General features: G+C 34.7%; 2 long non-coding RNA genes across 15 annotated transcripts in view; one reads left to right on the top strand and one right to left on the bottom strand.

The window, feature by feature from the left end:
• The window catches only part of LOC140611660 (uncharacterized), a 148658-nt gene extending 128319 nt beyond the window's left edge, over positions 1 to 20339 (bottom strand). For all 3 annotated transcript variants that reach the window (XR_012012764.1, XR_012012765.1, XR_012012763.1), the window contains exon 1: positions 20277 to 20339. This is a non-coding gene — a long non-coding RNA (uncharacterized lncRNA). The remainder of the gene's footprint in view (positions 1 to 20276) is intronic.
• A 47-nt stretch (positions 20340 to 20386) lies between these two features.
• The window catches only part of LOC140611659 (uncharacterized), a 355437-nt gene continuing 349818 nt past the window's right edge, over positions 20387 to 26005 (top strand). For all 12 annotated transcript variants that reach the window (XR_012012751.1, XR_012012760.1, XR_012012755.1 and 9 more), the window contains exon 1: positions 20387 to 20534. This is a non-coding gene — a long non-coding RNA (uncharacterized lncRNA). The remainder of the gene's footprint in view (positions 20535 to 26005) is intronic.

A 26005-nucleotide genomic window follows, 5' to 3' on the forward strand; every position in this document is an offset into this window, starting at 1 on the left:
TATTTTTTATTAAAATAGAGCAGATAGAAATACTTCTCCTGTGATATAAAATATAGTTCAATTATAGAGACAGCTCATTTTAATGGAGAAAATTTGGAATTGAACTAACAGGCTATTATTGATAAGTACACCAATTTTTAACAACAGAAGTTTAAAAAAATGGTAGCTACCAGAAAGTCATTTCCATCTTCTGCTAAATATTAGCTATCTGTGCAATAATTACTTGATCGAGGTTTTATGAAGATGTAGTAATTATGATTTTGTCTAGTGCTATTTTAGCTACAATCATGTCATATATTAAATGAAAACTTAATACCCCCTTATTTTCTAGCTTTCTCTTTGACACTCAGATGCCTAATGGACTATAAGTAGCCACTACTCTTATGACCTTCTACATAAAATAGTAGCAATCTCTGTAGTAGAAACATAAAATGGCTTCTGTCAATATTTTATTTATTAGGTCAAAAATATGGTAATTTTCCGACCACGATAAAGTGCTCTTATTTTGAACTTATAGGAAATCAAGTATATTTTGGCATGGAAATGAGGATGTGGCTCTTTAATGGTAGATATAGGTGTAAAGAGTTGAAGTATGAGGAAAAAAATTAAAAATTTCAAAAGTTAGTGAAAGGGTCTGTTCATTACATAGGTAGACATGACCTTCTTACTTGGAGCATCTGCACAGAAGCTGAATAAATATATAATACAGATAATTTCCAAGATAGTTCCTTGGTTAATGCACTCCTGTGGATGTGGCCTTTGGTGACCTCTAATACTCTCTTTTACCTGAAAGCTTCAATAATTCCATGCAATTATTTGCCTTGTACAGGCTCGTGAAAGGAAAAGCACAGCACGGAACTTGATATATTATAAAAACCAACAGTGGTTAAAATCATATTTTTATTTTTAAGATTATTTTACCCAGAAACACTGTAGTAATTTATATATGAGCAATTAGAATATTAAAATTTATGCATCAAAATTGACCCTCTACAATAAATTTCTATAAATATTTCAAGCAATGCTGGGCAAAAAAAGTGGCTTCATTGATTTCCCCCTCGGTAAGGAAATAGATAATGCGTACAGCAAGTGACAATGTGCAGCCTTATGTTGATGGAGATAGCTCTCTCTTCTATTTGTGACTGCATGCAGCTATGGAATGAACCATTTGGGCTGAAATGATTGGTTTTGTTGCCCTTCTGATTTTGCTGAACTCACTATTTTTTAAAAAAAATCTGAATCAATAAGCTATTCAGACAATTGTGCAGATATGACTTTTTATTCTTAAGTTTATTTGACATGTGGCGGATTTTAGCATGAGTCTAATCAGAGGAGAGGCCCATTTCCAAGCAGTGAGCTTCAGGCTAAGATTTCTTTTGCAAGTAAGTCCAGGAATCTCTGTATTAAAATGTGACTCTGCCTTAACAAGGGGAAAATCATTTTGCTAAAAGGCACCCCTAAAAGTCAAGACTTTCAAAATAAAATTTATTTAAATTGTCCAAGTGCTAGTCATACTATTTTTAAACTCTGGGCCTAAAAACTTTGCAATTTCTGGTGTTTTTGTTGTTGTTGTTGTTGTTGTTGTTGTTGTTTTTTGTTTGTTTGGTTTTTAATATTTGCTTTAGGGGCACCCCAGGTGGCTCAGCAGTTTAGTGTGACCTTCAGCCCAGGGCCTGATCCTGGAGACCTGGGATCAAGTCCCACATCAGGCTCCCTGCAGTGAGCCTGCTTCTCCCTCTGCCTGTGTCTCTCCCTCTCTCTCTCTCTTTGTCTATGAATGAATAAATAAAATCTTTAGATAGATAGATAGATAGATAGATAGATAGATAAATAAATAAATAAATAAATAAATGTTTTAAAGTCACTTGGATTACTTGAATTATTGTTCTCTTATATATTGGAAAAAGCAGTCAGACTATTCAAGTGTGATCCCACTGCTTTGTACTTGTGCGATCTTAGACAATAAAAAACTACACCAAGCTAAATTTATCTGAAAAATCAGAATAATTGTTATAACTCAGAAAGCTGTTGTGAGGGGAAAAAATAGCAAACCATCTGCCACCTAGCACAAAACAGGCCTCTGATAATTATTAATCCCCTCCCTTCTTCTACTCTCAATTTTAGTCTCAGGATGGTCATTTACCTGGAACTTTCCCCGTCATTAAGTATAGGTTCTGTTGGACAGTAAGAAACAAATCAGGCTAAAAGATACATTGGATAGTGAAGTAAAATTTCTTAGAGCAAGCATTCAATTAGGTTATAAATATTGCAAAGAAACACATGTAATGATAGTTTTTGGAACATCTGCACAAACAAAATAAGCCTCTAAGTAAACAGAAGAGTAGGAAATGTGATTTTTTTTTCCTGCAGATATTTGGCTCGAGCAGCTACTCTTTGATTTATGTAATTTTATCATTATGCTGCAACTGCTTTCATTCTGAATTATTCATTCAACATAAGCTAAGAATAAAGGCAATGTCTTTCTTCAGCTAAAAATTCTCTGACATTAAGAAGCTGTTTAAATGAACCATGGAAGTTTTTCCCTTCCATTTCATGTTCTGAATAGATGTTGGTCTTGGACAAACCACATTTGGGGGAAATTTATCACAGCTTTTAGAAAAGCTACATATACGCTAATAGAATAGAATTGTCTTTGAGCCATGTCCTTGAATGGCCACTAATTTCTTTTCTTGGCTCCCTGCTTGTCTGGAGAGAGTTTCACTGAAAGGCCTATAATGAAAATAACAGCACAAATATTGGCTTCTGCTACTAAAGATACTCCAGATGGTTACATGTTTCTGAAAGTGTGTGTGCTCACATGATTAGTTTTCTCAGCTCACACATTCAAATGTGAAATCAAAGAATAATGGATCATTAGTGTAATATTTTGTGTCTTTATCAATAGAGCTCTTATTAATATATGCAGCACACTGAAACTCAACCAATTGTTTTTTTAATCACATATTTTTAAACCCAAATGTTTACAGAACACGTGATACATTCTTTGCACAAGGCAGCCCATGGCTATACCACCCTGAAATTATGCAAGTTCTACTCTTTAGTATTACCCCCGTGTATTAGTAGAAATTTAGATTTATTCTTTAAACTAAAATTCCTTTGTATGAAAGGTATCTGTAGTAATTTGAGATTCTCTATTAGTGTCCTATATTTTGATCTTTCATCTGTATTTTAAAGATGATCTTATCAATTTTATTTTTATTAACAACAGGTGACGCAGCCTATGGCATGAGCAGTCTTGTATATTGAATGAGTTAATTGTATGAAGTCTCTGAGACACAAATCAAATGTGTATAAAATCATGTAATGTGAAAAAAAATTAGTGTGTTAAATTATCTACTACTTGAGACAACACATGCCAAGCATGATGCTGATATCTAACACATTGTAAGTACTCAAGTAAATGTTCACGATTACTATTCTCATAAAGTTCCGAATCATCCATGTTACAAAAACATGTATTTATTACCTACTATGTATTATGTAATAGGTTATAGGTTTTATATTTAATCATCATCTCATCATAATTCTGAAAAAGGAATATTTATCTTTATTTTTAAGGTAGGGAAACTATAGTTCAGAAAGTTGAAGTAATTGGAGCAGAACTCATGGAATCAGAATTCAAATATGATTTTATAGGACATGAAGCCCAGCTTCTCTCTATTGACCAACTGACTCACTATTAGCAGAGTTTTAGCTTAATAGACATGTTGAATGACATATCTTTCTAAGACTTGAGAGAGTGCATTAAATTTATTTAAGAAATTTCAAACTATAGTGGCAGAAAACATCCATTTATTAGACTCACAGAGTCTGTGGGTCAAGAATTCGGGAAAGGTACATTGCAAGGGACTGGACACCAAAATGTTTCAGTCAGAGAGTGAGAAGGCTGAGCTGTGGACTAGAATTAACTGAAGGCTTGTTCAATCTCTTTTCTGGCAGTTAATACTGCTTGTCACCCAAGGCCTACTTGAGGCCTCTTCATGTAGCTACAGCCTTCTTAAGGTAAGTAGTTGAGTTCCTGGGGTAAGTGTACCAAGAAAGAGGCTAAAGCAGAAGTCATGTCCTTCCACTGGCCTGGCCTCAGAAGTGACACAGCATCATTTCCTCCATAGTCTATTGGTCGGACCAGTCACAAGCACGTCTAAGTGTGGAAATAAACTGCACCTCTTGACAGTCAGTGACAATGTTCTGAAACAGCAATTGGGACCAGAAATAATTCTGTGGCAAATTTTGGAACAATATCATCTGCCACACTTTTATAAATAGCAATTATTTAAACCGAAGGAATAAGATATGCCTATGATCACTAAGTGAAAATGCAATGGCCTAATATGCTAAAAATTCATGAAGTTTTTCTGAGTAAAATATATGTAAGTATACATATATTTTAGATCGATATTCTCTAGCAGAATTTATATTCTACATATCTAAGGAGCACATACCTAATAAAAATATATATCTAATAAAAATGCTGTTTGGCTTTATACAGTAAACGTGAAAGATAAGCCCTAGTTTTGCTCTTAAATTGAGCTTTCCCCAAGTGATTTTTGGAAGAAGCTATAAGTGGCAATAATTAAAATATTATGATTTAGGGAAATCACTAAAAACCTTAAAAACACGATCCAGATTTAGGCTTCTGTTTTTGCTCTTTTTTCCAAATTGATAGAACAGAATATAGGAAACTAATCATTTTAATCTTTAAGTAGGAGGAAAATTCACAGAGGAAAATTTAAATCGAATTTCTGTTTCAATCATAATTCAGCAAGTAAGTCTTCTGATCTTGAGGCTGCCATTCCTTTGGAAACATATCATTTGCCTGTAATTCTCTAACACCATCCACAAAAACGATCCCATCCATGGATTTGGTAGGTGCAGATTTAAAGACAAATAATGTAGTTAATCTAGCTATGGATCCCGATGCTGATTTTAAGTTACTATATCTGCTCATATAAGTGACAGAGGCCAAGCAAAAGTAGGTCATTGAGAAAATACAAAATATTTTCATATTTCTCAAAATATGAAAATACGAGAAAGTAGGTTATTGAGAAAATTTATGATCTCGTTAATAAGTATTAACTTATTAAGTTAAGTATTAACTTCCCTCTGCTGGAAGCAGAGGGTTTCTGGGACTGGATAAATGAGCTGTAGGTCTTACAGACTATAGCTCAGCTTCTTTGCTATTCCCTTGTCTTCTCCTCACCGTCCCAAGAGGGTTATGGCCATTGCAGATATTACTTGCAGGATGAAAATATCCAGAGGCTAAGAGGAGACCTGTCCTTGTTTGGTGTGTCTTTTGAGAGTGATGACATTTTTAGTCTATAAGCCCCCCAAATATTTTCTATGGTGTTTCTTTAGTGTCGCATCACATGCCTGTACTGAAACATAGGAGAAAGGAATTAGATCATCATGTATGGCTTAGTCTAATCATCTTTTATTTGCTCAGGGCTGTGAAGGGATCATGATTAACATGACCCTTCAAGGGATGCCTGGGGGTAGTACCTGGGTGGTATAGTCAGTTAAACCTGGACTCTTGGGTTCAGCTCAGGTTGTGATCTCAGGGTTGTGAGATGGAGCCTCACATCAGCACGGAGCCTGCTTAATACTCTCTCTCCCTCTGCCCTTCTCCAACATGCTCTGCCTCTCTCTGTTTTTCTCTCTCTTTCTCAAATAAACTAATTAGTTAAAAAAACAAGATCCCCTCACAAAATGTGAACAGAATGCAGATCCTGATAGCAAAGAGGAAGCAGAAAGGTTATTGCATAGACCAGACAGTCCTCTCTAATTAAGAGTGATCATACAATTATTTGGGAATCTTTAAAAATGCAGATTCTGAATTTAATATACTCCCAGTAATATGGTGCTGCTAATTTGTGGACCACACTTTAAGTATAAAGGATACAAAGTACAAACTATATCACCTCAGATATTAATCTTACTCTATTTCCCTTTTTGTTTTACCAGTGATGCTTCCAACTGAGGCAGAATGTTGATGTTGATATAGAAAAATAAGAATTATGATAGAATATGCAAAGTCCTTGTTGCAATAAACCCATAAATTAACAAATGGATATTTTTCATTATTTTTTTAATTTTTCAGTATTGTAATACCATTTTATAATTATCACTTGTGTTCATTTCCCACATGGACACATAAACTTACAGTTCCCCAGTGAGCCATAGAATGGAATTATAAGCAAAACAATAATACATGAATGAAAAATATTTATGAACTTTTCACTCATAAAAGATTTTTCAACTGTATGCATGAAGTATAAGCCATGGCATAGTAAGAAGATTTTTGTGTTTAACTTACCATGAGCTTTGTAGAAATTCTACTCTTTCAATCAATCAGTCTTCCAGTCACTAAAATACATTAATATTATCTTACCAACTTTAAAAACTGACTCACCACTCCCCAATTTTTTTTGCTAAGGGATTGTTCACTTTTATATTGCCTAATAATTGTGAATTATGGCCGAAACCTGTATAACTCCTGAATCAAAAAGCCAAGTTTAGTTTCTGGGGATGTAACACACGTCTTGACTAAATATCAGAAACCTGGCACCTGGGGTACCTGGGTGGCTCAGTTGATTGAGTGGCTGACTTGATTTCAGTTCAGGTCATGCATGATCTCAGCTTTATGGGAATGAGCCCCATATCGGGCTCTGCAGTCAGTGCAGTCTGCTTCTCCCTCTCCCTCTGCTCAAGCTCTCTCTCTCTGTCTCTCAAATAAATAAAATGTTTAAATAATAATAATAAAAAGAAACCTGGCACTAACTTCATTAACTTCTAAATACATTATCCATCATATACCAGAAGGTAATTTTTTTCAAAGAATAATTTTAAAATTATAAATTTGGCAACTGATACGTTTTCATACCAAAAGACTTATGAAGTCTTAGTCTTTGAAAAGTCTATTTAGTGTTTTTCAAAGTCCTAGTGCTTGGATATTTTCTCACAAATCTGCTTCATCTCCCTCTGCTGGCTCTTCCTCTGTAGGGCAGAGTTGGCCTTCACCCGTTAGTAAAATCCCTTTTCTGGAATTGCCAGCTATTATAATTAATGTCTATCCAGATTTTTACTCCACACTGTATTTTTATTCCACACCTAGTAAAAGTTCTGAAGTTCAAAGCAGGCAATCCAAGGAAATTCATCCCTCAGAGACAGCCTCCTGAATCTGTGTAGTATTTTTCAATTTGTTGCTTAAAGAAAGAGTTCCATGTTTATAAAATAAAGGAAAAATGGGCAACTGGTGAAGTCATGAATTTTGTTCTATGTCGTATCCCTAACATCCAGAACAATGCCTGGCATCTAGTAGATGTTCATTTGGTGGTTGAATGAATAAATATTTCTGCTTATATAATATCGTGTTTCTTCTTCATTTATTCAATCAGGATTTGAAAATAATTTCATTTCTTAGTAAAAAAAAAAACGATATATTGATGAAATAGCAATAATTGACACATCTACACAAGAGACTTTTTCTATATTATAGTATTCTCTTTGAAGAGCTTCCGAGAGCCCTTTTTGAATAACTTAGCAATATTTTATATTCAAAGAACATAATTTTCCTGCTGCCTCCATAATTGAGTATAGATGCAAAGGCCTTCAAGTGTATACTTAGAAAAATATTTGTGCTGATTAATGGAAAATGCTGGACCAATTTTTCTAAATACAGCTGAGAGAATTTTTAGCATCCTCCATTTCAATTGTATTCTTCACAGTTAAACTATGGCTCATGCAGCACGGGCAGTTCTCATTTTTCTCCTGTTGATTCTGCAGGCAGCATAAAACAGAATAATGCTTTTGCATTATCATGATATATGCAACCGAGGTGCTAAATTCCCAAATGAAAACTCAGCAGCAAATTGTAGATCTTCTTAAGAATGTCATATTTTATAATAAATCCTTAATACTAAGTAATGATTTGAAAAGGAAAAATGAAATGCTATACCCTATAATTAAAAGTGAATATATTGACCAACATTATTGTCTGCCTTGTACAATAATATAACATTTTCTTCTTTCATGCCCATCGTAGTTGAATGAAGTTCTACCCATTACCAAACATTATTACCAAATAACATTAGATCAAAGAAACACCATAAGAAAGCGATAAATATCTCCATTGAATTCACAATTGCTAGGTCTTAACTTTCCTCATTTGTGAATTACAATATTGGACTAATGTGCCTGAAATTGCTAGCTATTGACCAAAATTGATGGTCTTCATTCCAGAGTGTAGAGTTTTCACTGAAAAGCAACCAGCTTTTCGCATGCATTTGTAGTCATGTGAGATGTGAACAGAAATGGTAAGCATCCCTTTTTGACAAGAGCATTTAAGGAGCAGATAAGGCTTCTCCATAGCGTCTGTCTCTACTGTCTGGAAGCAGAGAACTCTAAGCCCTGGAGGACTGAGAGGCACAAGATGATAGGGATCTGAGTCTCCTAGTCACTGTGCGGGTAGCAAAGCCACTCCCCCACTTATCAAGAAATTTGGGCTGCACTGGAAGGTATTCATAAGTGGAAAATAAACTGCTTTGTGAAGGCTCTGAAATTTTGGAGTTTGCTTTTTCCAGCAGCCAGTATTACTCTAATAAAATGACTAGTCATTGTATTCTACTTTATATAACTCAAAATACTAGATGAATAATTAAATATGTAAAATGAAAATAAAAACTAAACATAGTATAATACATAATTAAGATATATTGATAATATAGGATTTTGTTTTAAAATGATGGATATTTAGTAAATAATGAAAAAAATCCCATAAAATTCATATTATAGGCCATGGGAATATTCACTTCAATATTACTGAACTATTCACATGATTCTGTGAATTAATTGTTATTATTCTCCATTGTACAAATGTAGTAACTGAAGCTCAGGACAGGATGAGACTAATTCCACAGTTTAGACTTAATAAGTGTTGGAATTTGGTATTAAATAGAAATCTTTTTACCAGCCAAACTGATTTAGTTCCATTATTATTTGTCACTTCTAAAACAGCTCTTTAAGCAATTGTCTCTTTTTGTCTCTTCCTCTCACTACCACTACTTGATGGTAGTCTACTCAAGATGCCCCCACTTTCTGGTCAAAAATTCACTCCACAGATCCTTGCAATCAGACTGTAACTCATTACCTTGCTGCAACTAGTTAACTCAATTTTCATTTTATATAAATTTAAGGAGGGCGTAACTGATAAGGAACAATCTCAGAGAAATAAGTTTAAAATTGTGAAGAATAATAGTATGTCCTCTGCTACTATTTGTGTAAAAGTTAAAATAGAAATTAATAATGAAATGCTTGCATTCACAGAATATATTTGGAAAGCTATATAAGAACCTTGTGACTTGGTTCTCTGACTTAGACTATAAGGCAAAAAGACATTTCTCAGTAGGCTTTTTGTTATTCTTAAATTTTTAATTTAATTCAGGAAATAAGATAAATGTACATTTTTCTCGGAAATACATCCACATTCATGATTCAGTTTGTGCTATATTAGATACCTGCGACCAAACTCCTTTCTAGCAATATCTTTTATTCGTGTTCATGCTGATTCTTCAACCTGGAATGTTTTCTGTCTACCAAAACCTAATTCATCTTTCCAGGTCATTTGAAGTTTATCTAAATTTTTTTTCCCTGATTTTCTCCACATGAACAGAGGAATAAAATCATACTCTAATGTGTAGTTCTTTCTTTCCATATGTCTTTTGATACTGAGCTATTCCATGGTAAGATCTGGATACATGAATTATCAGATCATAAACTCATTGAAATTGAGAATTATCTTGTATTCATCTTTGTGCCACAAGGTCTAGTCCTGTCTGGGATAGGGTAACACAATAAATTACTGAGCTTTGGTTGAGTCATTCCTCAGTGACATGTGAAATGATATCTCCCAATTTACCGAACTACAATTCAAATCTCAAAGTCTTCTATATACTTACTTTTCCCTTTCAAATCATGCATCAAAATCCCTTTCCTAAGATTTAGGCTCTACTGTTTTTTTTATCCACAAGACACAGATGATCTTTTCTTCATGATTGTAAGTGAGAGTTAGGAATTTTCATCTTTCTAGCTGTCACACAGGAAACAAATAGTGAAACAATATATGATGTGTGTGCACAGACACATGCATTTATCACTGTAAACATGATTTATGTTTTAATACAAGTTTTTAAAAATATTTAAACGCTTTTAAATTTATTTCAATATTTTTCTCCATAGTTATTAGCACAGAGGTTTGAGTATGTTTAGTATAAATTGTAAAAAGATACAAAAATAGGAAAATTGGTGTCCTAAAAACCAGAGTAAAATCCCTAATACATGTCTTTTTCTGTGGGATTAACAGTGGCCTTACTACATACTAGATAGACACCAGCTCCTAGATTTACCTTATATCGATCTCTTTCAGTATTTAGTCTTATTAGTGGTAATGTGATAAAAAGAATCACTAAGATGCTCATTAAATACTTCTATTTTTTTCTGGGTATATATACTCTTCAGAAAATGAGGAAAATACATACAGGGTAAAAATATAACCAAAGAGATGTTTTTGATAGTAATCAATAGTAAAATTATTCTTGAATCATTTATAAAAAGTAAAATGTTAAGGCAAGAGAAAGCCCCATTTTATTAAAAATATTCATTAAGTGTAACATTTTTATAAGCTTACCTATCAATTCTGAAACCAGGAAAACACTAAGAGCAATAATATGCAAACAGGGTACTGAGCAGATTATTGAATGAATGTCAGTAAAACACTTAGAATTAAAGCCATTATATAAATTTGTATCCTGATAGCTTTCAAAGCGATAAAAAGAAAATTGTCCACAACTTGAGTGAATGATGTAGTAAATGGCTAATGCAGATGACTTAGGTCATAGCTTAAGAATTTGTTAATGATAATGGATGAGAAACTGGTTAAAACAACTTCCCAGATAAAACTACTGAGATGTGAAAAACACTGAGAGAACTGTATATACAACAGCAGCACTTGAGCAATAAATCTCCTGCATCCCCCAGATGGCTGCGTTGTCCAGTATAAAATATGTGTGATAGATTTATATGCATTCCTTTTATGCAGTGTTTATGTAGCTTTAGCTGGGAACCTATGCCACATCATTAATCTTCAGGGAGTCCTTTCTGTTAATTATTCGTCAAAGCACTTCAGGAGAAGTTAGTATTAGTAGTTGACTCATGTTGAAAATAAACAATATACAGGTGCCTGGCTCAGTTGGTTAAGCATCTGCCTTTGGCTCAGGTCATGATCTCAGGGTCCTAGGATCAAGCCCTGTGTCTGGTCTCCTTGCTCAGCAGGGTGTTGGTTTCTCCCTCCCCTTCTGCCCCCCTCTCTGCTCATACTCAGTCTCTTTCAAATAAATAAGATCTTTAAAAAGTATGAAATAAAAATATAGCATAGGTGAAGGTATGGCTTGAGTATATAAACACAGAGATGAGATGAGGAAGACAAAGTCTGCACATTAAGTCTCACCTTTTCTTCATAAAATTAAAACAATTGTGTTTTTTTTTTGTTTTTTTTGTTTTTTTTACTTTTCACCCTAAAATTCCATCAAAATATGGTATAAATCTAGTAATAATCCCTGGACTATTTTTATATCAATGTTCTCCAGTGTTTTTTCTCTTCTGTGATTCTTGAGATTAAAGAAGGAAAAAATAAAATGTAGCCAGCATGATCGAATCCTGATGCACTATCTTGCTTTGTGGATGGAGTAGAGAACTACTTTGAAAGGTTTGTCTGAGTTTAAAATACATCTTTTGAAAATGTTTCGGAAAAAAAAATCCTCAACTTTTGGAGGATTCCTTTGGATTTATGTCTATTAATTAAAAATATGAACAACTCTAGTAATTGCACTTGCTAGATAGGTTTTGTACAATTTGTAGAGTGGTTTTTGTTTTGTGTTTTCTGTTCTCTTTCTTTTTCCTCACTATTGAGGTATTTGAAATTAGCAGAAGTGTATGATATTAAGTTCTAGCTGTTAGATATTAAACTTATTTTACAGTATATGAAGTTAGTTGGTTTTAAAATTCCCTTTACCATTTCTCTATTATGGTATTTTCATCATTCAAAAAATAGCTTGAGGGATCCCTGGGTGGCGCAGTGGTTTGGCGCCTGCCTTTGGCCCAGGGGGCGATCCTGGAGACCCGGAATCGAATCCCACGTTGGGCTCCTGGTGCATGGAGCCTGCTCCTCCCTCTGCCTGTGTCTCTGCCTCTCTCTCTCTCTCTCTCTGTGACTATCCTAAATAAATAAATAAAATATTAAAAAAAATTAAAAAAAATAGCTTGAGTAGTCGCGGTCTCAGTGGGATCTGTGGTACGATCTACTGCATTGTTCTGGACCCAGTGGGTGTTACTGTGTTGCTGCAACCACCCTGCTATGCATCCTGCCCCTGTAGAACCAGGGCCATTGCAGTTCAGGTCAATATCAAAAGATAAGATGTTATTCTTCTCCTTTTTTTTTCTGTGCAGTAACTCATTGACTCGTTGTTGGCCTGGGATCCTGAAAGGGGCTAATTATCTGCCCATACTTATGACTTTCCTAAAGAGACTTAGGTAAAACCCAGGGGTGTTGACAAATTTGATCAATGTGGGACATGCTGTGAGTTCACATCACCCAAAAGGTCATATAAAACCATACCCCCCAGAGCACTGGAGAATATGACATGTCGCCAGTATTGAGAACATGAAGGCCAAATTCTAGGTAGATGGTTCATTAGCTGCTTTATGTTGTCAAGAGCAGAGGTGGGTAATTTCAGTAGTGATGTCTTTACTGAATATCATCTAAAGGCTATTTCCTTTGTGTTGCTTGGTTGGACGTCAGCAGCTAGCTTGAGAATTGCTTTTTGGGAATTTTTTTAAGATTTTTTTTCATTGTTGGGAATTTATGGAATAAACAAGGGGGTGAAATCTTGGGTGAAGATTGAAATTAGCCTATATAAAGACAGAAAGGAGGCTCTCCAAAACCTTGCCTATTGAAATAGTTTGTATATTTGAGGACTCCAGAGTTTATGTGTCTCTGGAGAATGGTTTCTTTAAATGAAATCAGAAACAGTAATTACAGTAGACTGTAGTATCATAGGTAGCAGTGCCAACTTTAAAAGTAAAATAGCCAGTTATTTTACCAGCAAAATGGGTTTTTGCTGGTAAACAAAGCAGGGGAGTTGCAATTCAGGACATCTAAATTATGGCAAATCATAGGCAGGTCAGGAGATCAAAGGAGAGGACTGTTATTTTATAGAGAAAAGGAGGAAGTTGGGAAGGGCTGCTTTGAACAGAGTCCATTGGGGGAAAGAGACTTCATGGTGGTGATAGTTTCTAATTGGGTCATTGTGGTGTTTTCATACCGGCTGAGCCTGTTGTTGGGTGAGAAGGAATTTCACCTTCCTCTTGCTAGACCAATAAAGTGGACTTCTTCCTTTTGGGGTTTGCAATTGGCAGACAGTAGGTGGGATGTGAGGACTCCCCACCCTTGCCTCTCAACTCCTTTTTTAACTGAAGTTTCTTTTATTCAGCCTTGCAGCAGATTGGTTCTGTTATAGCTGGAAAGGATTAGGGTAATATTCAAAATAATAACTGATATAACACTGTACCTAGGATCAATGCTCATGGTGGTGAATAGTGGCTCAATATCATCTCTGGGAAGAATGAACAATTGCCCCCCAAATAAGTGTTCATTTGGTTTTTTGTTTTTTAAATACGGAATGCCATTTCAGAGCCTGTATAAACGTGTTCCACTCATACAATGAATATGTTATACATTTCGGGAAAAGGTCCATGATTTTCAAGAGACATTTGGTGGCTTGGTTTTGTTTTTCTCTATGAGAATGTTTTGCCTTTTACCTTTGAAAAATGACAATTAAGAGGTAAAATAAATAAATAAATAAATAAATAAATAAATAAAGTAAAATAGTACAAATGTACAACCAACTTTTTATTGTTTTATTGTTTATTGAGGTATAATTGATATACCACATCATATTAGTCTCAAGTGTACAAAATAATGACTTGATATTTGTACATATTACAAAATGATCATCACAAGGAGTCTGGTTAACATCTATCACTGTACATACTTATAGGTTTTTTTTAGAATTTTTCTACTGTCTTAGCAACTTTCAAATATGAAATACGGTATTATTAACTATAGTCACCATGCTGGACTTTACATATCCAGGGCTTATTTATCTTATAACTGGAAATTTATACCTTTTGAGACCCTCACTCATTTTACCCACCTCCACCTCCCCTCTGACTACCACTCATCTGTTCTATACATCTCTGAAAGTGTTTGTTTTTGTTTTTGCTTTTGTTTTAGATTACACTTAAAAGTGAGATCATGCAGTATTTGTTATTTCACTGTTTGACTTTTATCACTTAGCATAATTCCTTCAAGTTTCACCCATGTTGTCACAATACAACCATTATATTAACTAGGAGTCAATGGAGGAAGAAACAAGTAATCAGTGATTATCTGGGAAATGACCAAACACAAGCAAGGCCTTGGAAAAGAAAAAAAAAAAAAAAAAATGACACTAATTATAACAAAAATCTTGCTGCACAGCCTTACCTAGAAAAATAATAATATGCCAAACCAATAATACATTCTTTGCTTTCATAAAATATTATTTTTATCTTCATGCCAATATGACATTGTTTTCATGGGCATCTATTGCACATTACTGCTCTTTACTAGATATCAATTTCTAATAGTTACTGTACTTAATTTTATTTTTAATTAGAATTCAATAGGTAATATTTTCTTTCCTTGCTTAATTGCAAAGCTTGGTGTAGAATCACTGAAAGAAATTTGTTTTAGCAAAGGCTGTATAAACTTGATAAAAAAAAATACTATCTGTTGCATTTAGGGTTTAGTTGCACACAACAGAAATAGCAATCACTAGTTTAAGCTTAAAGGTACTTACTGTCACATATTAGGTTTCTCATGAAATTGTTGGAAGCCCAGAATAACATACTACACCTCGGGCCTCTAGAAATAGCTCTTAGACCCTAGTGTCACTCTACCCTGCAGGGTGGCTAAAGCTTTCATAACCCCTGCAGAAAGGTGTGAAATCTTCTGACATGTGCTGACAGCAAACCATGCCACTTCTACTACTATCCATGCCAGCAAAGAGATGTTTCACATCCTGCTCTTCTCACTTAACTGTGTTTCACAGCCAAATGCCCCCGTGAGAGTATCTGATTTGTGGAATCTGAATTATACCCAGGACCTTGGCTACATGTAAATTTGGGAAAAGTAGGAATTAGCATTCCAGAACCTACAACCCTGAAAATGCATACTTACTGGGATTTGGGATAATTTATGAATGAGCCATTCCATGGAATCTACTCTAACTCACTCATTAGGAAACTCCACAAACTTAAGAGGCAGCAAAAGGGCAAGAGTAACATACTCCTCCCTAAAATAATGCAATTATCTCTCCTACAAAAAAGTGCATTAATCATTTGATAATGATCATTCTTCCTGGGGTTTATGTACAATCTCAAGTTGATATCTTGTAGCTTGTAAACTTAATTTTTATTGCCACCACCGTGGCATATTGAGGGTATAGAACAAAGAAAAAATGTATCATTGTAATTAGCCTTGTTAGCTATGAAATCATACTTCAGGAGTTTCCTTTCATGCTGTCTTCTGTGACAACTATAGTGCTTCAAGTGTGCACCATTTGCATGGAGTTCAGCACAAGTGGTACCTGAATAGTGCCCTAGATTAGTACATTGTGGTAGTTCTTCTAACCTTACTATGGTTATTTATGACTTCCTCCTTTGACTGACAATTATGGTTTAATTTGTTTTCTGCCAAAAGGCAAATTCCGGGAACTCTGTTTGATTAGGTGAGTCAAAAACATTATCCCTGAAAACACTGACCTTTAGTACTCTTGCCTATGTTAGATTGATGTAGTTTTCCACCAACTTTTACCATTGGAAACAAGGTTCTTTTTGGATACCCTAGAGCATCCTCTAGAATCTGCACATTGCCCTTTCCTCCATCATGTAGCACAAATCCTAACTCCTCTTATGTTTTTTTATGGTGCAGAACAACCTTTAATAAATAATAACAGGTCATTAATAATGAATCAGGGCCTTTGCTATATCAGGTCTTTACTTACGTTGTCACCGCATGCCTTGAAAGAAGGTAACCAAGGCCCAGAGTAGATGAAACGGGTCACCCACGTCACCCAGCTGCGTGAACTCGATGCATGTGACACAAACACAGTGCTCGCACACTCACTCCAGGCTGCTGCCCCCATCCTCAGTGTTGCCTGCCATCCACACTGGCCTCCTTGAGTTCCACTCTATAGCCCCCATGCTGCTTGTGCACATGGACCACTCTTCCATCACCTGGTTAATTCTACCTGCATGAGGAGACCTTCTCTGACTCCCCAAGATGTCGTGTGCCCCCATTTAGTCCCACAGAACCTTTTATTTGTCACCCAGAGCACTTATTCAAGCCTGCAGTGGTTTCATTTGTGGGTTATTCATTTATCATGATAGGACTGTGAGCTTATAACTGCCTGCATTCACTGCTGTGTGTTCCCATTCCTTAACACAGACACTGACACTTAGTAGGTGAACAATAAACAAATAATGATTGACTGAATGCCTTGATAATAAGGATTGATCACCCAAACCAGTACAGTAAACTCTTCTCTGAACTTGGCTAAGAGACTCAAAAAACCCAAATGGCTAGGACAGCAGACTTAACTTGAAGGTAAAGGGAACAACTATTGTATCCCTGGGTAGAAACATCATTTCCTTAGTACTGGGTCTCTAAACTAAAACAGTTTTAAGCATAAAAAGAGGGGGAAAAGAAACATGAACTGCCATTAGAAATACAGGTGAGAGAGGAATCTCTTGATTCCTAGCTCTATGTATTCCAACTAAAGGAGAATTGATATCATATATTGTTTGTAATTCATAGAAATATATATTGCATCCTGTAGGAAAGGTCCCAGCCTCTACCACATGTTATTATAGAACTGGTGCTATGATCAATTCTTCACTCACAACAGTGTTGAAAGCAGTAAGCCAATGTAATAAAAATAAAGTCGTATACATCCCTCATCAAATCTGCTGAGATAAATTTCAAATGTGTGAGAGTATATTTTTTTGTAAGATGTTATTTATTTATTTATGAGAGATACACAGAGAGAGGCAGAGAGAGAAGCAGAGGGGGAGCCCCATGTGGGACTCGATTCCAGGACCCTGGGATCACACTCTGAGCTGAAGGCAGACGCTCAATCGTTGAACCACCCAGGCATCCTTCAAACAGGTGAGGGTTTTAAAAACAAATATATAAGTATTAAAATAATTGAGTGAAATTGTTCACAAGTTAAGTGTAGGGAGAATTTTCCTAATCATAAATTTTGTTACCCATTGAAGAAACTAAAGAAAAGATAGATAAATTTGACAATATAGAATATAAAACAGACATTTGTATAGGGAGTAACACCCTTAGAAAAATACACAAAAACAAAAACAAAATTTGAGAAACAGAAAAATACATTTTCATATTATATGAAGTCTTAACATTCCTAATGAGTGAAGAGATCCTATAAAAAAAAAAGCAAAAGAAATAACATAGCAAAAAATATATATAAAGAAAAGTTCAATTGCAAAGGAAAGAAAAAGAAATGACAAATTTTATTATATTCCTGCTAGCCTAAAATGGGATAATTATGGCAAAATAAGAGTGGATAATTACTGAAATGGATTTTACCCCATCATATATACAAAGTCCGTGATTTTTAATGATATAAAATAAAAGATAAAACTTTACTGGTTATCAGGGAACAGTTTTAGGAAACCAAGTCTATAGTGGTTGTGAACCACTATAGTAATAGAGCTGCTAACTAATAGAATATTCTTTCTTGTATTGACTTTCAAGAAATCAGAAATAAATTTGCAACTTAACCTTAGCAATTCATCTTTCCTTTTATCCAACTTACTACTTCTATTTATTGCTTTTGTGATTTGTAAAATGTGCATACTTGTTTTTTGCAAGCCACTTCTCTTCCTTTGTAGAAGAAAACACCCTCTAAATTAATATTTTTTTCTCAATAAATGTGACTATATACACTCACTAAATTGAGAGAAAAATAAGAAGTTGAATGACAGAAATTCTGAGGAGAAATAGGAATACAATTCTTCCTAGGTATGATGATTTGTGCTGCACACTAATAGATAGGGATGAAGCCTGAGGAAAGACGAATGGCAGGTCAGGTTTGGGAGCTGCAGACCTATTTCATGTTAGCAACTAATGATGATGTGGTGAATGGCCGGGAAAGGCCACTCTTCCAAGAAAGGAAAAATTGGAAGAGGAATATAATGGACTATAATTTGGCCTGAATATTATTAGATATAAGAAAAGTAGAGAAGAGGAAATATATTAATTAATATCACATTTAGTAGAAAGATGATTTACCAGATGACTCTCTGTGTAGGACAAAACTGATCAATCAGTATTTAGCAATTTTTCTCTTTCTCTGTATCAGTACTATGGCAATTTACCTACAATTTTTAAAACTGTATTTAATGGCATATACAATAGAAAAATGATAAAATATACATAAACTTCAAAAAGGTACTAAAACTATTAAAAAATATTGAAGAGGTTAATCTTGGAAAAAGCTGATAGGTATAAATAAGTTATCTATTATTAGATGTAAATGTTAATGAACCACAAAAATTGTAGCAAGTAATAAATAAGAAAGTGTTATCTATGGCTTTTATAAAGAACATTGAAATTAATTTTCAGAGCAATCTAGGAAGGAGATTTAATTTGAATGTGGAAGGTTAAAGGAGAAGGTAAATATGAATCCTGGAGCTTAGAATAAAGAAAAGAAGAAAATGGAGATGTGAATCCAAGGAGCTCATCAATCATGGGAAATATGATTATTTCATGAAATTATTGCAGATCTGGAGACAGAAGTAGACTCTAGAAAGGATGTAGAGGAGATATGAATAAGCAAGATGGAAGGGAGAGGATAAAATAAATGGATTCTATCATGGGATATAATCAACTGTTTAATTTAAATCCCATATGCCCCATTTGATTATGTTGACAAGTAAAAAGCACATTCATCTAAATTTTTAAAGTATTTAGACATTAACCAATATAATATGAGTCATCTAAATGGTATACTGCAAATAAAAATTAGATCAACCATTTAAATTGAAGCAATAAGAAATGACATTAAATTATTCAATGACAAATAACTCTATCCAGTTAAATGTCATACACATTTTAAAGAAATTCACTTGTCAGAAAGATGGCTAACTGCTGAAATGATAAATAGTATAGTAAACGCAGAAAAAGGTCAATTAGTAATCTACTGTTTTTGAAAGCAACATCTTCTGGCATTTATTCTATTCTAGTTGTACCATTCTGTTTTATTTATGGAATAAAGATGGATAACTTTCATGACATATGCATCTTTAATTCAGACTAAAAACAAATTGGGTTTAATATTTACATTTATAAAATCATAATACAGTGCTGATCAAATAATTTCCTTTTAAATGGATATATAGAGAATCAGGTGCTAAAACACTTGGAAGGCAATAAAGAGCTACAGTAATTTTTGTGACCCAGGGTTTAAATGAGCAAATAAAGGAGTTCATTGCAATAATATATAGTCAAGTCTGTTTGAATAATTTTAGCAAATGCCAAACTATTTTTAAATTCACTTAAATGAGTTCAGGTTGTAATCACAACTAATTCAAAAGAGTCGTCCAGAGATCACAGGAATAGTATGCTGTGTTATTATACAGAAAGAACTGAAGTAATTCTAAATGATGACTTTTTTCAGTGTGAAAAAAAAACTTTCTCTATTCCCACTTTATGATTTTTAGATTGTCAATGAAATTGCTTTTGTCTGACTGAATAACAAAGATATCCACAGCTTAATCCCCGGAACCTGTTAATATATAATAGCCCCCCTTATCAACAGGTGATACATTGAGTCCCCCAGTGGAGGCCTGAAAACATGGAGAGCACTGAACTCTCAGAAAATGCATCTTTGAACCCTATATATACTATGTTTTTCCTATACCTACATATGTGTGATAAATCTAATTTATCAATTAGGCACATTAAGAAATTAACAATAATAGCTAATAATAAAATAGAACGATAACACCAATAATAGTAATAAAAGTTAAGCAAATGTGGTCCCTCTCAAAGTATTTTGTTGTACTGGACTCACCCTTCTTCTCAGGGTGATGTGAGATGATAAAATGCCTGCATGATGAGACGAAGTGAGGTGAATGATGTAGGCATTGTGATGTAATGTTAGGCTACCATTGACCTGCTGTCAATTCATCACAAGAGTCATCCTCTTTCTGACCAGGGTTGACAGGGTAACTGAAATTGCAGAAAGCAAAACCATGGACAAGAGGGAAGTACTGTACGTCATATGTCCAACAGGGAAGTTGCAGATATGATTGAGACCATGGAATTTGAGGTGGGTTGATTTATCTTGGCTTTCTGATGGGCCCGGTCTAATCACAGGAGCACTTAAAAATGAGGTACTTTCCCTGCGGAAATCAGAGAGAGATGCCTCAGAAGAACAGGAGACAGAGGAGTAGAACATTGTGGGAAGTGTTCCACCTGGCATTGGTGGTTTTGAGACATACAAGTACCAGGAAAGAGGCCCCTGAGAGCTCCGGTGGGGCTTGGGTGACAGCCAGTAAGAAAACTGATTCTATGCTGTGCACCAACAATTTAAATGAGCCTGGAGACAGATTCTCCCCTAGGATGTCAACTAGGGGAACAGAGCTCTTCTGAAACCTTGATTTTGGCCTTGTGAGACATGAGCAGAGAAACCAGCTGAGTGCAATGGACTTCTGATCTCCCAAACTGTGAGAAATAAATTCATGTTGTTTTACGTGATGTAATGCTTAATAATTTGGTACAAGTGGTAGAAAACCAATACAATAGTTTTTTCAACTTTTCCTATGTGAATTTTTAATATCAAAATGTTTTTCAATACCCACCATTTGCTTCAACGTGGATGGAACTGGAGGGTTTTATGCTGAGTGAAGTAAGTCAATCGGAGAAGGACAAACTGTATGTTCTCATTCATTTGGGGAATATAAATAATAGTGAAAGGGAATATAAGGGAAGGGAGAAGAAATGTGTGGGAAATATCAGAAAGGGAGACAGAACGTTAAGACTGCTAACTCTGGGAAACGAACTAGGGGTGGTAGAAGGGGAGGAGGGCAGGGGGTGGGAGTGAATGGGTGACGGGCACTGGGGGTTATTCTGTATGTTGGTAAATTGAACATCAATAAAAATAAATTAAAAAAAAACAAATCAAAATGGTTTTCCTACTGGTTGAAGTTTTAAGAAGGTATTGGTACCTATGACCTTGAGTTATTTGCTATAAAATGCCCTCTGTTTAACTGTCTATATAACATGGTTTCAAAAAGGTGTAGGGATAGGATGATGAAATAGAAATTAAGGTTTAAAAACTTTTACATAGCTGTGATATAACTTATTAGCTCTGTTAAGTATGTTGCACAAATTTCTATCTTCAATTTACCCATTTGTTATTTGATGAGGGTACCATCTACCCAAAACTGAGTCAATCCATAGAAAAGTAGCATAACATGGGGCTTGAAACATATGTACTTGATAAAGTCAGTTGCCTTATCATCTACCTTTCTTGATCAATAATACCTTTCTACACATAATTCTTAATGACTTCTTTGGGTTAAGAGAATTTATTTAATATTTATTTATTTATTTATTTAATTTACTGAGAATTCATTTAATCTTTATTTATTTATTTAATTTACTGTTTATAACTTATTTGCCTCTAATAATAGAGAGGGCCTTTATTTAAATGAATACATAAACACCTAAACAACAATCACAGTCTGTCTCCCTGGTATCAGTCAGCTCTTATTCTGTTTCTCCCTCTCCTCTCTCCCCTCATTCATTCTCTCTCTCTCTCTCTCTCTCTCTCAAATAAACAAAAAATCTTAAACAATCAAACAACGGTTCACTTCAGGGAAGTAATACCTAATATTATATCTTGGACAACCAGATACAGTTCTGGGAAATCTAGGCTGATGGGGTAGAAAGAGAGGAAAGCATTTGGGAAGGAAAAAATGAGAAAAGATGATGTAAGAATAACCTTTATTAGTAATTTTTTCCTTACGTTTAACCATAACCGAAGTCACAGATTAATTACATACTTTCTATATTTACTCTATTTTCCTAAGAAACCACGTAGAATTTGTAATGTTTTATCTTTAGAAATTTGAGAATATTATATATATATTTTTTCTCTTATGAAGTAATTTTTAATACTCCTTTATTTCCTTCTTATGTTTATCATGTCTTAAAATATTGGGAAATAATGGACAATCAGTGCATGGTTTTATTATCTACTGATGATAAATTTCCTAAGTAAATTTATTATTTAGTCTAAACAAAGCAAAAAAAAAATAGAAACAGAAATATTTCTACTCTTATTTGGGAATATGTAGGCGATTATTTTTATCTAATATTATCTAAATAACTTAAATACACAAATATCATATTTGGGAGAAGTGGTTTCAATGTGTTTTTTAAATTTAATTTTTATTTTTTATTGATAAAACAAGCAGTAATTACATCCAGTATTTACTTCATGCTATGGGAATTAGAAGACAAATGTGCGATATGATTTATGTCTGCTCTAGGACCTAACACACACTTCAAAAACTGTCCTGAGTAGACTTAGTGTCTCAGATCTTGCAGCTACAGAATGGCCTCTATCAGCCTTAGCCCACGCGTATCTGAAGCTGGAACCCTTACTTCAGCCTCATTTTACATGTAGTATGTACGAGAATTAAACTTTGTGTTGTTATTGTTAAGCCACCAAGATTTGCTTATTAACACAGCTTAATTTAGCCTGCCCTGACTGATGTGAATGAACATTGGTACATGGAGCTATGGCCCTACCCTACAACTACCTTTATATGTGGTGCAATAGTGGTTGGGTGGTGGTAGCTGGCCAAATAGTGAGTATGGTGCACAGTAACAAAATATTTGGTAAAACTGTCCAGTAATAACTCAGAAAGTAAATCGAGTGGTTATTAGTAGTGTGTATTGGATACTTTTGACTGCTTTTGTCAAGGTTCTATATGAAAAAGATGAGCTCAGGGAAGAATCTCCTGGAACAAAAGAGAATAGAGCAAGAAAGAAAAGGCCTTGAGGGCTGGAAAGGGCAACTGCTTTGGGACTTTAAATAACAGGACATATATTTGAGAAGGTAGTTGAGAGATGAAAGCCAATTAATTCTGGCCTGGCAGCAGATCAAATCAGGTTTATGGCTGTCACACATTGTTAAAATCTCCTTGGGGATTAATGTGGTGCCCAGTAAATCCTTTCAGTTTAACAAATGGTCACTTAATCTTCCAATATTCCATATAGTCCTATTTAAGTCAATTGTGCCTATTAGACCTATTGTGGACTGTAAATTGGGGTTCCATCAAAATCCCTATGCTGAAGTCCTAACCACAGTGTCATGGTATATGGTGATGGGGTATTTGGGAGATAATCAGGTTTAGATGGAGATCACAAGGATAGAGCCTTCATGTTGAGATCAGTGCCCTGAAGAAAAGTGGTATCACGGTGCTCTCTCGCACACGCTCTCTCTGTCTCTCTACCACATGAAGGGACATCAAGAAGGTGACAAACTGAGAGTCAGGAAGACAACTTTCACCAGAACCTGACTACATGGGCACCCTGATCTCAGACTTCCTGCTTCTGGAACTTGGAGAACATAAATTTCTGCTGTATAAGCCTCCCCCCCATCCCCCCCGCCCAGTCTGTGATGTTTTGTTACAGCAGGTCGAGCAGGCTAAGATACATCTTTATTCAGATTTTCTGTTTTACCATCACCAGAAAATACATGTATAGTTTATTTTGCACAGAATATAATATATACTCTAAAAATATGAATATCTCTTTCAATCTGTATTAGTTTGCTGGAGTTGCCTTAACAAAGTGCCACAAACGGGGTGGCTTGAATAACAGAAAGGTATTGTCTCACAATTCTGGAGGCTAGAAGATGGAGACCGAGGAGTGGGCAGGATTGTTGCCTTCCCAGGGGTGTGAGAGAAAGTCTTTTCCATGCTTCTCACTTACTTTCTGGTAGTTTGCTAACAATCTTTGGGATTGACCATTTTTGGCCTGTAGAAGCATCACCCCAATCTCTGCCTTCATCTTCCTATAATGTTTCTCGTGAGGGTCCGTGTGCCCCATATATGGGTGGCAGGTGTGTGTGTGTGTGTGTGTGTGTGTGTGTGTGTTCGCATTGGATTATTTTTATTTTGAAAAGCTGGAAAGTAGTTCAGAGGGTTCCTGTGTATTTTTTACTCAACTTCCCCACTGATTAAGATCTTACATAATCTTAGTCCAATTATTAAAACCAGGAAATTGACATTAGATCAATACAATCAAATAAACTTTAGACTTTATTGAGATTTCAGTAACTCTGACATGCACTTTTTTGGTTTGATAATTCTATGAAATTTTAATAGGCTGACCTACCTATGTTTATTAATAAACATCACACCTAACATGTAGAACTCTTCTACCTCACCAAAGATACTCTGCTCCATTTCTCCTCCTCCTTTATAATCATACGCCAACCTCAGTAATCACTGATCTGTTCTCCATAATTATTATAATGTTGTCATTTCGAGAATGCTGACTGGAAGAATCTTAGAACATGTCACATGTTGAGATTGGCTTTTTCATTCAGTGCTTTGAGCTCCATCATAATTCTAGCATTTATGAGTAGTTGCTTCTTTGTTTGCTGAGTAATATTTGATTCTATGGATGGACCACATTGTATCCATTTACCAATTTTACCTTTGAAGTTATGATCCATTTGAGTTGATAGATTTTTATCTTGTTTTTCTGTTTTCAATTTTAATGACTTATCTCCTTTCTGCTGCTTGCTATGGATTTACTTTGCTCTTCTTTTTTCTAGCTTTTAGAGGTAGAAGCCTATATTCTTGGTTTGAAACCATTTTTACTTTCTAATGTAACCAACCATTCATTGCTATAAATTTCTCAGCACTGCATTAGCTGCATCCCACAGATTTTGATAGGTTGTACTTTTTTTTTTTTATTTTCACGGAGTTCAATTTTTTTTTTTCATTTCTATTGAGACTTCCTCTCCTGACCCACAGATTATTTAGAGGTCTATTGTTAAATTTCTTGGTGTTTGGACATTTCCTATTATCTTTCTTTTATAGATTGTTCAATTGATTCCATTATACTCAGATTTAAACTCTGTATATTTTCGATTCTTTTAAGTTCTTTGAGGTTTGTTTTGAAACCCATGATGTGATCTATCTTGTGAATTGCTTCATTGGAACTTCTAAAGAATATGTAGTATGCTGTTGTGAGGTGAAATGTATGGCTGGCAGTGTTGTCTAATGCTTTGATATTCTCGCTGATGTTTTATTAAATAATTTCTGAGTCAGGTGATTTGATGTCCTTAACCATAATTTAGGATTTCTAAAATTTCTCCTTTTAGTTCTATCAGTTTTTACCTTAAGTATTTTTGTAGCTTTATCAGTTGTTTTTTTTTTTTTTTTAATTTTTTTCTTTATCAGTTTTTACCTTATTTTGTAACTTTCTGGTTGAGGTCTACACATTTAGGATCACTATATCTTCTATCAGATTGACTTATTTTTACCATTATATAATGTCCCTTTCTGTTCCTGGTAATTCTCTTTGCTCTGCAGTTTATCCATTAATAACATAGCCATTCGTGTTTTCTTTTGATAGTGTGCATACGGTATATCACTTTATACCTGTTTACTTACAATTTACCTGTATTGTTATATTGAATTGAGTTTCCTACAGATAGCTATAGTTGGTAAATAGTTGTTTTTTTAATTTACTCTGCCAATCACTATCTTTTAA

This window comes from Canis lupus, chromosome 20, assembly GCF_048164855.1.
Source record: "Canis lupus baileyi chromosome 20, mCanLup2.hap1, whole genome shotgun sequence".
NCBI lineage: Eukaryota > Metazoa > Chordata > Mammalia > Carnivora > Canidae > Canis > Canis lupus.